Genomic DNA, 16,338 nt, shown 5'->3' with positions numbered 1-16,338 from the left:
TCCGCATCCCGGTAGGGGACTTTCAGGGCGTGGAGAAGTGTAAAAATCAACTTTCCGTCCTGCAACATACGACCGTGGTTCAGGAAAAGATCCGGAAAGAGGTTACTCGAGGTCGGGTCGCCGGCCCATTTAGTGTACCCCCGGTACAGAATTTTGTTTGTTCTCCTTTAGGGGTGGTCCCCAAGAAGGACCCGGGTGAGTTTCGACTGATTCATAATTTGTCAGCTCCACGTGGTCTTTCGGTAAACGATGCAATAGACCCAGAAGTGTGTTCGGTGCGGTACGCATCCTTCGATGAGGCCGTAGCCATTTTGAATCGCCTGGGGCCCGGGGCGCTGATGGCGAAGTCAGATATCGAGTCAGCGTTCCGGTTGCTCCCGGTACACCCGGACGATCAGCGTCTCCTAGGTTTTATGTTTCAGGGTTATTATTACATGGATAAGTGTATGCCGATGGGGTGCTCTATATCTTGTGCCTATTTCGAGAAATTCAGTAGTTTTCTACAATGGGTCTTCACAAAGAAGACGGGTTTCCAACATGTAATGCATTACCTTGATGATTTTCTGTTCCTTGGGGCAGCCGGGGATCTCGAATGTGGCCGGGCCTTGGCCAAATTTTGTGTATTAATGAAGCAGTTTGGTGTGCCATTGGCACCAGGTAAGACGGTGGGTCCTGCGACTTGCCTCGAGTTTCTGGGGATCGAGTTAGACTCCAGAGAAGGTTGTTTTCGTTTGCCAACTGACAAAGTGTGGAAGTTCAGGGCAGCCCTGCAAGTGTGTCTAAATGGATCTAAAGTTACGCTGCATCAGTTACAGCAGTTGGTGGGACAGTTGAATTTTGCCCTGAGAGTTATACCGATGGCCCGCCCCTTTTCTCGTTCAATTGCCCAAGCTATGGTCGGCCTAAAGGAGGGCCATCATCGCACGAGACTATCGGCTGAGGTCCGCCAGGACGTGCGTATTTGGTTAGCATTTCTGGCGGACTTTAATGGTCGAGTCATCTGGAACAAACCAGCCGTATCCTCTGAAGAGCTGGGGCTATGGACAGATTCAGCAGGTAGCATAGGTTTTGGTGCCATCTTCGGCACAAAATGGTCGGCACAAAGGTGGCCGACATGGTGGCATGACAATGGTCTGACAAGTAATATTGCTTTCCTGGAACTTTTTCCCATTTTGGTGGCCCTGAGAACCTGGCCAGAAGGGTTCAAAGATCACTCTGTGATATTTTGGTCTGACAATATGACCGTGGTCGAGTGCATCAATAGTCAGGCAGCACGATGTAAACTGATTTTAAGACTGCTCAAAGAAATTGTTTTACTGTGTATGCAACTGAATGTGCTGTTCAGAGCAAAACATGTCCCAGGGGTAATGAATCAGGCGGCTGATGCACTGTCTCGTTTTCATATGCAGGCTTTCTCGGGTTTCCTTCCCTCAGCGGACCCAGAGCCGGCACCCTTCCCCGAAGCTCTCTGGTCTCTCGGTGCCCCGAACTTCGTCACCTCGTGGGAGAGAGTCTAGCACCACGGACGAGGAAAGCATATGAAGGGGCGTTTAGGTCCTATTTAGCCTTTTTGGGGACTGATAGAGAGAGGCTTTGGGGCCACGAGGAATGGGTAGTGAATTTTCTGATGTCCTTACGTAGGGCTGGGAAATCTGTGGCGACGGCCCAGAGGCATCGTGCTGCTATTTCCTTTGTTGCCAGGGCTCATAGTATCCAGGACCCGACAGCGTCTTTCGTTGTACAGAAAGCGCTGCGTGGGTGGCAACGCCTTGAGGGTCGCAGACTAGATGAGAGGCGCCCGATAGGTTTGGATAGGTTGGCCAAGTTGTTGGCTACACTCCCTGCCACATGTTCATCTCAGTTTGAGGCGGTGTTGTTCCGAGCCGCTTTTACGCTAGCATTTCACGGGGCGATGCGAGTAAGCGAACTGGTGGCAAGGAACAAACAGGATGTGGCAGGGGGTTTGTGCCAAGAACACGTTCAGATCAGAGGAGAGGCAATGACGGTCTCCTTTGTCAGGTCCAAGACCGATCAAGACGGGATGGGTGACTGCATAATCATACGCAGGATTCCCGGGTCCTCCATATGTCCGGTAAAGTGTTTAGAAGATTACCTAGCACGAAGGGTGGCATTATGGGGGGGGACCTTGTTGAGACACGCGGACGCCACCCCACTGACGAAATTTCAGTTTCAGCGGGTGCTTGCGATGTCAATTGCCGCTGCGGGCTTGAACCCGGGCGAGTTTGGGACCCATTCCTTTCGGATAGGGGCTGCTACGGAAGCTACAGCCAGGGGTCTTAATGTTGAACAAGTGAAACGAGTGGGGCGTTGGTCCTCCAATTGTTATAAGAGGTATGTGCGGTTGCAAATGTTGTAAAGCTGTAATGACGTACTCACGCCTCTTGTTTTTGTTTGGTTTTCAGTTGCGCAAGCCTACGAGGCGGGGCGGACTATGCAGTCGACCCAACACCGGGCCAGCGGTCAGACATCACCGGCTGTGAAAAAGGAGGTGTGGGTCGTGGGCCACTCATACGTGAGGCGTGCCGCGGACGTATTCAAAGCAGGTGACATGATTCACATAGCTGGGGAATACGGGTACAGGGTGTCCTTCTACGGAAGAGGCGGTCTCTGTATTGACCAGTTTCAAGCATATTTTGAGGATTTGTTAGGGCGGACGAGGTCACCGCCGTCTATAGTCATAGTGCATTTAGGGGGCAATGATTTGGTCACCACCGGTAGACGACTTCTCCTGGAGGCAATGCTTTCCACTGTAAGTTGGTTGGCGAGGAGAGTTCCGGGGTGCACAATTGCGTGGTCCCATATGATCCCACGAAAAGTGTGGCGGGGGGCTATTTCTATTCCTGCTTTGAATCATTCTGTTAGAAAGCTTAATAACAAAGTGAGTAGGTTGTTCCGTTCCGGGACATTGCATTCTATTTCGCATGGCTGTATTAATGATGACAGTATGTATTCGGGGGATGGTGTGCATTTGTCTCGGGTGGGGAATGAGTTACTCATAGGAGACTTCTTAGCATGGTTAAAAACGTTAAAGCATGACCTTTAGGTAGGAGCTTTGTGGGGGGTCCGGATAGCCGGTCAACTATCCGGCCTGTGGCGGTAAGGTCATGATCGGTGAGCAGTAATTGGAAGATCCCTATGAGTGGGCGTCACCCAACACGGATGGGAGCGCTCGGGAGAGGTGGCCTTTGGCCCCTCAACGGGGAGGCGGTCCTGTCTAAGGAGAGGCCGCCGGAAGGAAAGGAAAGGCGGTCAAGGCCCCTTCCTGTGTAGGAGGGGTTACAGCCCCCTCCTGGGGAATTTCCCGGGGCCAGTGACGTCTGCGACGGCAGATGTGGTAAGTTGTGTGGGGTTTGGGGGGAGGTCTACGCTACCTTCTAGATACTCACACGAGTCCTCGAACGACCTTTAAGTGGCGTCGAGTTTATTGGGGCCCCCGTCAAGTCAAGGGAAATTGGTAGTTGCACTTGAGGTACGCCTCAGTGCTGTCGCCCCTCCCAAGTGGGGGGGGGGTATTTCTGGTTAGGGATCTTGACACCGGTTACGACCTTGCCGTTGGCCCTTAAACGTTAGGATGTACAATTTCAATATTTCAAGAAAATGTTTTGTAGGTTGTTAGTTCGGCTAGGAGAACCTCTGTATTAGAGAATCTGTTAAGGTTAGCCAAACATCGCAATGTGGTAATGAAATTGTACATTAATATGAAACTGTTTAATGTTATAATTTTTTGTTTTAATAAATACGGCCGGGGAGGGTCACTCCCTCCCTCTTCCAAAAACTTCAAGAACTGTTTCCGGTTTCCCTCCTTTGGGGATTGTGTTGAGAGGGGGTGGCGGGTATCTCAGCCATATGGAAAGGGGCGACCACTCGGTCCCCCCGAACGTATGGCAGAGTACCTCGATCCCCCCGGGAAGCCATTTTGGGCGGGAGGCGCGTCTCGGCTGGTATGCCCGAAGCGGCGTAGCCGGGGCGCGCCCTTTCCCGCCCTAGAGTGGGCTGGCCTAGACACTGACGCGGCTGGCCACGCCCTCGGGGCAGGCAGGGGCGGGTTTACGCCCGCCCTGAAGACGGATAAAAAGGGACGCAAGACCAGAAGACATCCTCTTGTTCCTGTGCTCTGAAGCTGCACCTCCTCGCTGCACGTGAGCTCGAGACGGAACGAAGAGCCAATTTTGACCCACCCACCAGCCCCTGAAGACAGCCAGTTGTTTGTAATAAAATGGATCGATGATTCTATTTCGTTTACAGGTTGTGGTATTATCGTGTTGATATGGAGTGTGTAATAAAGTTGGTCGATTTTATGTATGTTTTGTGATTAAAGATTTTCGGTTTTTAGTGTCCAATTATAAGCATGCTTATTTTGGTCATAGTGGCCAATGTATTGTTGGTTTAGTTAGCATTGTCGTATTTATTTTGGTCGGGCGGTAAGGTCATGATCGGTGAGCAGTAATTGGAAGATCCCTATGAGTGGGCGTCACCCAACACGGATGGGAGCGCTCGGGAGAGGTGGCCTTTGGCCCCTCAACGGGGAAGCGGTCCTGTCTAAGGAGAGGCCGCCGGAAGGAAAGGAAAGGCGGTCAAGGCCCCTTCCTGTGTAGGAGGGGTTACAGCCCCCTCCTGGGGAATTTCCCGGGGCCAGTGACGTCTGCGACGGCAGATGTGGTAAGTTGTGTGGGGTTTGGGGGGAGGTCTACGCTACCTTCTAGATACTCACACGAGTCCTCGAACGACCTTTAAGTGGCGTCGAGTTTATTGGGGCCCCCGTCAAGTCAAGGGAAATTGGTAGTTGCACTTGAGGTACGCCTCAGTGCTGTCGCCCCTCCCAAGTGGGGGGGGGTATTTCTGGTTAGGGATCTTGACACCGGTTACGACCTTGCCGTTGGCCCTTAAACGTTAGGATGTACAATTTCAATATTTCAAGAAAATGTTTTGTAGGTTGTTAGTTCGGCTAGGAGAACCTCTGTATTAGAGAATCTGTTAAGGTTAGCCAAACATCGCAATGTGGTAATGAAATTGTACATTAATATGAAACTGTTTAATGTTATAATTTTTTGTTTTAATAAATACGGCCGGGGAGGGTCACTCCCTCCCTCTTCCAAAAACTTCAAGAACTGTTTCCGGTTTCCCTCCTTTGGGGATTGTGTTGAGAGGGGGTGGCGGGTATCTCAGCCATATGCTCATGTACATCGTTGAAGCCTGTCCGACTGTATGTGAGTGGAGAAGCGGGAACTGGAAAAAGTTTCCTCATTAAAGCAATTTCATGCTATCTGCAGGAAAGGACTGAGTCATCGCTGTCTTGTGTTGTCACCGCTCCTACTGGACTTGCAGCACATAACATTAAAGGTATTACTTTGCATCGTCTACTGATGCTGCCGGTGGAGCATGACAACAAATTACAATACCACAAGTTATCTGGGGATGCTTGCTGTGAAGTTTCAAGAGTCTTGAGGAAAATGAAACTACTTATCATTGACGAAGTAAGCATGGTTTCCAATGTCATGCTTGCCTTTGTGCATTTGAGAATGCAAGAAGTACTTAAAACTGAATATGATGTGTTATTTGGTGGCAAACACATCATTGTTTTCGGAGATCTTCTGCAGCTGACACCAGTAAAAGGACAACCTGTGTTCAAAATACTCACGCATGAAGATACCAGGAAGTGCCTAGGGAGCATTGGCAACGTCAATATATGGTTAAACTTCAATTATGCTGAACTGCATGAAAATATGCGTCAGGCAAAAGATGAAGATTACAAGAATATTCTACAAGATATTAGAATTGGAAAAGTGACCGAGTATGGAAAAGAAGCTTTAAATGCACGATTACTTTCAAATTTATATCCCGAACAAGAGATTGTGGCTGAGAATATTTTTCAGAAAATTACTGAGAAGAAATCCGGAATATGTTTGATGCCAACTCTTGCAGAATGTGCCATCTTCAACAACAAAATGTTGAATTTAGAAAAGCAAGAGATTGTGAAACTTGAAGCTATTGACAAAATAGAGCATATGGGATCAACAATTATTTTGTCTGAGAATTTGAAATCAAAATTGGATTCATTAGAGAAGACTATATCTAAAACAGCGGGTTTTGAAAAGACTTTGAATGTGTGTTTAAATTGCCGAATCATTTTGAGAAGGAATTTACATGTTGAAAGAGGTCTGGTAAATGGATCAATGGGTAATGTTGTTGATTTTGAGAAGTACAGAAATAGAGATGGAATAGAATTTTTAAAAATTAAATTTGATTGCATTGAGGAAGTACAGCTAATTGGTCGTTGTTCTGCTAGGTTTTTGCTTGTTAAAGACTTATATGTTCGCCGTAAACAGTTTCCTGTTTGCTTGGCATATGCGGTAACAATCCATAAATCGCAAGGTTTAAGTGTAGATAGCGCATTGGTGAATATTGGCAGTTCTGTGTTCAAGGAGGGTATGGCATATGTGGCATTGTCACGAGTTAGAACTTTATCAGGATTGTACTTGATTGACTGTGATGTCACAAACATTTGTGCGGATCTAGATTGTGTTAAGGAATACAATAGGTTAAGAAGAGAGTATGCGCCACATTTGCCTCAATATCCTTTGTTTGAGAAACGTGTGGTAGGCCGGAAACGTAGAAATATCAGTAATAGTAGGGAGGTTGTTGCAAAAAGTCTAAAAGTCAATGAACCGAAAATTGTTAGCAGAAAGAAAGTGGATTCTGTTGAAGATGTTGTCGGTTTTCAATTTGAAAACAGTTCTGGTGTCAACTGCTATGCAAATGTAGTGGTTAATGTTCTCTTTTCACTAGAGAGTTTAAAAGAACAGATTCTGTTGAATTCAGAACAAATTTTATGCTGTTTGTTGAATTCTGTTTTCGAGAAATGTAGCACTGATCGAACAAAAGTAGGAAGTGTGTCTGAAGTTCGTTATCTGTTAGATTAATGTTCAGGTCAAACAGACTTCTCTGAAAATAATCAGCAAGATTGTCAGGAGTTTTTAATGTATATGCTTGATGTATTGCAAGATGAGGGTGTAGATGTAGATCACCTGTTTGGGCTTTCTTATCAATGGCAGCATGACTGCGAGAATTGTAGGGTATCAAGTACTACTAGTGTAGACTCAGAAAGATTTATATATTTAACTTTGCCAGACAGTAAATCAGTCTCCTTTAATAAGCTAGTAAATGCAGCGGATCACAACATGGAGTGTAGCCAATGTAAATCTGAAATGATGTCAACATTACTTATACGTAGATATGGACAGTATGTCATTTTAATGATCCAACGATGTAGGCCTGATGGATCAAAATTGTCAACTTTAATAAAAAAAATTGTGGCTTCTCAGCTTTCAATATCAGGAAGGACTTTTGTAACTGTAGCAATTATCTATCACAATGGTCCTTCAACAACATCAGGACATTATACAGCTTATTTAAAGTCTCGAAACGGCTGGTCATTCTGCAATGATTCCGTTGTAACTTTCAAAAAAAAATTGCCGTTTGACCTTAAAAATTCTTACCTGGTGTTTTTAAAACCAAAATTTTAATGAAAGAATCTCGGGATTTCCTGTGAAGAATTGCAAAAGGTTCATGAAGTAGAGGAAATGTAAGTCTGCAATGCTGTCTAGATTATTGGTCCAAAACTTTTAATTATAATGTCATTTTAAAAATCCAACTATATAAACCTGATGCAAGTAAGTCTGCTTCATAGTAAGCAGTATCAGTATCATAGGAAAAGGAGAACATGAGTGACAAAGAAGGGTAAGATATTAGTAGTCCAGGATTGTGAAAATAATCTTAAATGTATTCTTTTTGAAAGTTGCGAAAATAGAAAATGTCGGGATTTGATTGGAAGAATTACAAGAGTTGCGAATCGCTGCAACATGATTTGGCCTAGTGGAAACATGTGATAGAATGAGAGAAGTCTTTTCTTGTATGTAACTTATTTTTCGAATCGATGGAGGTTTTCTTTCAGAAAGTGGCGGGCTGAAAATATTTATAGCACAACAGAGTGGACGCTGTTCATAGGAGATCCTTCGACGTCATTGAAAGTAAGTTAATTTTAAGGAGTTTTGAATTCAGATTTCTTAGGTTGTATGGGTTTTTTAAACACAATCATTTTGATTGTGTTTTTTTTTCCCCGCTGTTACATGATGAATACCTTCAAGTCACTGATTTAAGTGAAATTTGATACATTCTGAGAACAGCAAAAATAAACCATTTAACATGTATAATTAATGTTCTGCTTTTTGTACTTATGATATACATTTAGAAATATGAGGTAGATATGGAGAAACTGAGTCTTGTGTAAGTGTCAATTTTAATGCTAACAGTGCTGTACTTCTGGGTACTGTTTTTTTTAAAAAAAGGAATAGGCCTCACCTCAAAGAAAGCTCTTGAAAGCACACATCTTATTTGCATCCTGAAACACTCATTTAAAATATTAGACACAATTTTATGATGGCTTTACATCTTTTTTGCGCTGCTATTGCATCACTATTGTGAGACATCAGCAGTGCAAAAGTAGTACCATGTTCCAAAATAGGTCTCAGTTCATCAGCATGAAGATACTGTTTGTTTAAAATATATATCTTTAGGATTGTGTAGGGGACGTAGAGAAGCAGAGGCTTCTGTAAATGTCAAAGTTGTTGCAAAACTGTTTCTTCTTGAACCTTTTCCCTTTTCTTTTCTAATTTTTAAATACATGTTGTAATATTTTTGGAAATGTTTGTTCTCTCTTTTACAGATTGAAAGTATGAAAAAATATTTTAAAAAGGTAACAAGAATTATAAGGTAAATGTTTTCTACTCTTTTTACCCGCAATGCACTGCTGATGATGTCACTGACCATGTCATGAATGATGTAATAAGAGGACATGACTTACTTCATTGGTAGGCCTTCACATGCTTTATCTGGTCTGTATTCTTCAACAAGTGTAAAATTGATCTGTAACCCTGAGTAGGTCTCACCTTAAACAAACCTCAGGAGACATCACACCTTATCGTCATCCTGAATTAATAAATAGATCTATTAAACAGTATCTCTGGTTTACTCCCTATAGCTGTCTTTCTTTTTACATTACTCTCTGTTTACTTCCCTTATACTAACTCTTCTTTTTTTAAAAAAAATATTTTTTTGGTTCGCTTCAAGTTCGCGAACCGGGCAGCGAACTGGAAAGCGAACCAAAAGAAATAGAGCTTGCCAGAGTGCTAAACATTCTAGCAATTTTATTTGAAAGGGGAGGTAGTTCTGAAAAGAACTTTTTTTAATGTTTTTGTTGTTTTATTTTTTTTTGTTTTTCTGAACATTTTTTGTTTTTTTTGTATTTTTGCACAGTTTTATATTTTTTTTGTTTTTGATGGAGGGGAAACAACAAAAAACAGGCATTGAAAAAAGCCCAACAGGAGCAAAAAAAAAATTACTGTTTGGGTGGGTTAGGGCAATTGTGATTCTCGTAAGCAATGTTCATTAAATTTACGCTCATGTTCCCACATGAAAGCAATGCCCCACAATACAAGCAGGTTAGCTTCATGTGTTTGAAGTTCTTTTGAATATTTGGCACGGTTTCCTGTGCCTCTCCTCCAGTCAGAGAGATATGCAAGGTTGACCTGGCCACAGGAGTTGTTGAGGGATTATCCTGCAGGTCACGCAACTCTGCACGGCTGTAGTTGAGAGGATGCCACCTGGTCATATGGCGATGCATGGTATAGTTTCCCATGCTATATTTTTTTTCAGTGCCTCTTGATAGCCTTTTTTTACAGATAAGACAGGTGGCATATTTTGCGTTGACTTTCTTCTCCCCTCGAGGGATTGAAAAAAACTGCCAGATAAAACTAGTTTTGCGACGGAAAACACGGGGCAACTCCTGTATGAACTCTTGTTCTTCTCTCTCCTCTTCTTCAAGTTCATCCTCTTCCTCCTCCTCTGTGTTGGCAATGAACCGAGATGATGGTCCTCTCTTCTCATGAGGAGGTGAAGGTGGTGGTGGGGGTGCACCAGCTGAAGCAAGTACAGAAGCCATTGCTCAATTATAGTTAATTGGTCTTTCTCTCACCAAGATGAAAGTCAGAGTGAGGAAAGAAGGAGGGGTTTTCATCATTTGGAAAAAGCAAAAGTTCTGAACCAATGAAAAGTGTTATTTTTAGGTCACATGACCTAGTCATACATCATTTGGAAACCAAAAGTGAAATGAACCAATGAAAAGTTTCATAAACAAGTCACATGACCTGTTCCGCTTACGTTACGCGGTGCGCGCCGCGTCCCGCATCGTTTCCGGTTCGCGGTCCGGAGCACTTTCTGGAGCGCTAACGCGGCGCGTCATAAGACGCATTACGCGTCAACGTGATACGTCGCGCTTCCGCGACGCGTCACAGTTCCGCTAACGAAACGTTTACCGGTTCGCGTACTAGATCGCGGCATCAAGATGAGCTAACGGAAAGCTTCCCGGTTCGCTTACCGAAAACGAAGAAAAAAAATATTTTTAAAAAAATTATCAATAAACATCTAAAATATATTTTGGGTTTTAAAGAAGAATACATTTTACAGCTACAGATGTTAGCTTTTAAAAAACCAATGAAATTCACAGAAAAAACCATAGGTTATAGACCATATATAGTTAGGAATTTGCATTTACAAAACCTTGAAAATTCAATGAAAAAACCATTGGTTATAGAACATATATAGTTAGGAATTTGCATTTACAAAACCTTATTTTACTCGCATAAAACCATTGAAATTCCACATATAGTTAGATGTGCTAACTATATATCGCGCACCCGCAATCCACTGCTGATGATGTCACATATTACATCATTCATGACATGGTTAGTGACATCACTGATGACATCACTGATGACATCTCAAATGACATCACTGATAAAATCACTGATAACATCTCATTTGACATGACTGATCACATCACTGATGATATCATTCATGTGATAATACCATGAACCTCTTCAGACTCTAATATAACCTTAGATACAATCAGTGTAAATAGACAGTCACAGACTGTCACTCATCCATGGAGTTACTCACACACCTAGTCAGTTATGCAAAAAATCAATCACACCTCCATTTTCTCAACTATACAGTTATACACACCTTACTTATTCAAACATATACTAACACATTTACTTTACTATCTTATACAATCCCTGATACATGTTCACAATGATCCATACAGCCACTCACACATTCACTGGCTCTTATGCACAGTTATTTATATATGTCAACTCTCACATGTACTGTGTTTTACATATGTACTTACTTTGACATGTAGCACTGAGATATCCATTCACTCACTAATACACTCATGCACAGTCAACCGCCCATACAGTTGTTTGCACATGCACTTTTGAACCCATACATATAGTGAATCAACTACTCACACATCTATGTACAGAGTCACACACCTCCCAGCCACCCATACACACACACTCAGTTTCCCATACAAATACTTGGACAACCAATGAATAACCCATACAGTTACTCATATAGCTACTGATCAACATATGTAGCAGTTTGTAGAACAACAGATATAATGATGCACAAATTAAAACAGTTTAGTCACTAACCCATGCACTCAGTGAGACACATTTAATCACTCACTCATACACTCAGTCATGCACCTACTAAATCCTTCATCCAGACACTTATACATCCACTCATTCTTCAATATGTAAGACATATTTTAACTTTACAGAAACATACAGTCACTGGATGTTGTCATCAGTGATGTCATCAGTGATGTCATTTGAGATGTCATCAGTGATGTCATCAGTGATGTCACTAACCATGTCATGAATGATGTAATATGTGACATCATCAGCAGTGGATTGCGGGTGCGCGATATATAGTTAGCACATCTAACTATATATGGAATTTCAATGGTTTTATGCGAGTAAAATAAGGTTTTGTAAATGCAAATTCCAAACTATATATGTTCTATAACCAATGGTTTTTTCATTGATATATATATATATATATATATATATCCGTTCCAACTCCTACTCCTCGGCATTAGATACCGACTCCACGACGTAGGTACAGACCACAAACACTGCGCTTTTTTCAAATTAAAGGTGGTTTATTGACCTTCTGTCCCCAGCATGACGCGTTTCGGTTGCAACAGTCGTCCAAAAGTCGTCGTTTTTGCTCCTGCTTCCCCCACAGAACAACGAAAGGAGCGAGACCACAGAGTAGGTGCAGTTTCTTCCGTGCATTTATTTTGTGCCTAGAGTTACAGCCTGCAATCCACCATGACGCGTTTCACCTCAAAAGAGGCTTGATCACATAGCGTGCCATGGACACAAACAAGGGAATTTAAAGTGCAAGTGCCTGAATGCATACAGCTGTGCTTGTTACATTTGATAAACAGTGAAAACATACTACACTGAATTATTGAAGGATAAAGGGCATGGTGCCCTACGGGTTCTAAAGCACATAAATGCTAGATTAAAGGATGTATTAACTTAAAAAAATGCATATAAATAAATAAATTCATATATATACAAAGTTTAAAATTTCCACCCCTACTTCAAAGATTTTTTCTTTCATATATATACACATTAATCTAGAGAGAAGTTCTTTCATCATGTGCATATAGGTTAATACATTCTATGTACAACATATTATTTTCATAAGTGCTTTAAGAACCCAAAATTATCACTCCAATTCAATTCTAGAGTCAAGTGTAGTTTACACTGTTAAGAAAATCACGCCCAAGTGGGCATAACCCAACACTGCACAAGCTCATAAATCCTATATAATGACGCACTGATAAATTACCCTTTTAAGGTTACTGCAGATCAAAAATTGTAATAGAGTGAAAAGTGCTAGTGCTAATATTAAAAACATACTACAGTTCACAGCAGGCTGCAGAGTCAAATTTAAACAAATCGAAATCCTTTCTGGGGGAACTCATCAGAAACCCACAATTTATCAAATATGTAATTGATATGCAGTAAATACAATGTGTCTATCAACAGGTTAACATTAACTAGAGGCAGGTGTATAAGTCCTCGCTAGCATTCAAACCTCCAGGATTCTTTGTGTTGAACTCAAGAATAAATCTGGTTTCCAATAGGCGCAATTTAGCGTCCCGATTTCCCCCTCTTTTCAGAGGCAGGACTGAGTCAACAAGAAAGTACTGTAGGCTACTGGGGTCCACACAGGTTCTCACGATCAACGCCGTAGTCTTGATCTCACCACAGCGCCGCCAAAGAACAGGAGACCCAGTTTTTCCGTGAGTAAAATTATTTTATTCTGCAACAAACGGACAGCAGAACGTTTCGGCCTCCCAGAGGCCTTGGTCACATGGCACCCCGAAGGGGGATGGCAGAAATTTAAAGTGCTAGTGCAGTTGGCTAAGCCAATCAATGTGGGTGTGTGAATCACAGCGCAATAAAAATAGAAAACATACTGCATGTTCCAATGACACTTAAAATGCAAATGCGCTGTGAAAACACGGTTACAAGTATTGGGATAAATCCCGCTAAGCATGGTGTTGCACATAAATTCATTTACATATGAATAAAACAAAAATAAAATGAAGTGACATAATGCTAATCATATACAGTGCGCTGGTATCAACAGGTTTGAACATAATTATTGGATAAATCCATTTTTCTCATTAAATACCAATAGCTGTTGGAGAAACCCATCTCTGGACCCATCATTAAAGCATGGATGTTAGAGTGCGTATTATAGGGCACAGTCCCAATATAATTCATAGGTATTCTGTTACAACTAGATATATACATATATACACACATTTAATAAAATAATGCTCGACATGTATTTACAGCTCGTATAAAAAATCCAATTTTCTATGTACTTGAAAATTGAAAAACCATCAATGCTACACCAATGGTGGGCTGACCAGCGTCTATATTATGTGTCATATGTGCAAAAACCAAGCTAGTGTGTGTTCTAGATATCACACACCCAACTGAATAAATACGTGAAAAAGAATATTAAAGTACTAGTTGTGGTGTAAACTAAACAAAACATATATTTGGTTGCGTAAATTTTAGATGTTAACCAGACTAACCAGGTCTGTCATTTTCACACAAACCGTGGCAGGTTTATGCAAACTGGTATATATTCTGAAGCACAATCTGAAAAAACAAGTAACATGGCAAGCTGGAATTACATTGAAATGCCATAAATGTGCACTTGTCATTTGGTCTATCCAATGGTTATATAGGAAACCCCCACAGAATGGGACTGCTAAGGTGAATAATATGTTCAAAGACAGGTGTAAAAGTCTTCCGAAGCATTAAGCCCATTAGGTGCCTTACTATCCAACATTAAGATATATCTAGTTTCCAATCTTCTAAGTGCAGCATCTCTATCCCTGCCCCTTCTCAGGGGTGCTACTGAGTCAATGGCAAAGTCCTTTAGCATTGTACTATTGCTATTGTGATGTTCCCTGAAGTGCCTAGCCACTGGATAAGCTGGGTCATTGGTGTTAATAGCCCTGAGATGTTGAAGGACCCTTTTATGTACCTGCAGCTTAGAGCTGCCACATATGACAGACCGCATGGGCACTCCAACACGTACACTGCAAAATCGCTCTTGCAGGTAAGCTTCTTACTGATCTTGCATGGGACATTGGAAAACGAGGTAACGTACTCTGTTTTGTTCACCCCATGGGTGCAAACCTTGCACGAAGCGCACTTTCTAAACCCTTTACTTCCTGCCAGCCAATCTTTCCTTGCTTCAAGTTCAGGGCTAGATTTAACCAATGCGTCTTGCAAAGAATAAGCCGTATACACCAATTCATAAGTACATTTCAAATTGCTCAAGTGAGCAGCATTGTATTCATAATAAGTATGTGGATTGTCGCGCAAACAGTCTTATCGATTGCCAACTCCCAAGTGAGAAATATGGTCTTGTCCACATGATCTCCAAATTTACTTATGAATTGGTGTATACGGGTTGTGGCAATCATGTTTTTGTTATTATCCAGATGCTCCGCGTCTTCGTTTAAACAATGATTTAATTGTATTAGACGAATATATGAACGAACATATTATAATCATGTTCTGGTCAATTTCCATGCCTTATTTGTATGACAGGATTGTCTATAGATATATTTGATGAATTAGAGACACTAGGTGGTAATACTCCACTCCAAGATGGCCGCGATAATGGGGTCTTGAGTCCTTTGTTTATTTTTGAGCACTCATCACGTGAAACTTTATTTAATGTTTTGAACACTGCAATGTAATTACCCGTGACCAAGGCGAAGGTATCGCCGAAACGCGTTGGGGTATTATCATCACGATGCTGCATTTGATGAATTAAAGAACTTTGGAATGCGCAAAAAGGATTGGGAGTGATCTTTTTTCCGTCAAGGAGAGTGCATTTGCGTGGCTGTTGCTGCTACGCACTGTGAGCCTGAAAATATATATATATATATATATATATATATATATATATATATATATATATATATATATATATATACACAATGGAGCAATTTCTTTTGACTAAAAAGCAAGTCCTAGATAGAAGACCCTCGTGGAAATACTTGTACACGTAGGCACGGCGAAAAGGCATGAATGTTCAGTACCTCATCATTTTGTATTTTGTTGTTAGCTATCCTTTGCATTGTGTATGTATTTACCATGTAGCCAGAACTGTATTCTTTTTTCTTCCATTGTTTTGCATTATGTAGTCTTTCCTGCCCTTTTCATCATTGAACGGATTTTTTATTCAGATTTCCACTGCTATTTACAGGCCCATTTCCGTGAGATCCCATTCAAGCAACATACATGTCCCTACAAAACACGCTGTCCTGCAGTGACAGTCAGCATGGAAAGGGGCGACCACTCGGTCCCCCCGAACGTATGGTAGGGTGCCCGGATCCCCCCGGGAAACCATTTTGGGCGGGGGGCGTGTTTCGGCTGGTATGCCCGAAGCGGCGTAGCCGGGGCGCGCCTTTTCCCGCCCAAGAAGGGTTGTCCTAGACACCTACACCGTTGGCCACGCCCCGTAGGCGTACCAGAGGAGGGTACACGCCCTCCCGAAGAGGAATAAAAGGAGCAACAGCCCAAAGAAGCATCCTCTTGTTCCTGTGCTTGGAAGCTGCACCCCTCGTTGCACGTGAGCCCTCGACGGAACAAGGAGCAATTTTGAGAACTTGTAATTTTTGTGTTTCTCTTCCAGAAGCCTTCTCTTCACTTTGGACCTCCGGCTCCAGGACCTCGTTGAGCAGCTAAACAGCAAGGGTCGAGTATCCAACGACGATGCCTGGCAAGAAGGCCGGAAAGAAGGCAGGGACGGAGCAGATGCTCCGCATGCTGATGAAAGATATGGCGAGCATGAAAAAGC

Source organism: Lissotriton vulgaris, chromosome 5, assembly GCF_964263255.1.
Source record: "Lissotriton vulgaris chromosome 5, aLisVul1.2, whole genome shotgun sequence".
Taxonomy (NCBI): domain Eukaryota; kingdom Metazoa; phylum Chordata; class Amphibia; order Caudata; family Salamandridae; genus Lissotriton; species Lissotriton vulgaris.
Note: the sequence above shows the minus strand (reverse complement) of the source record.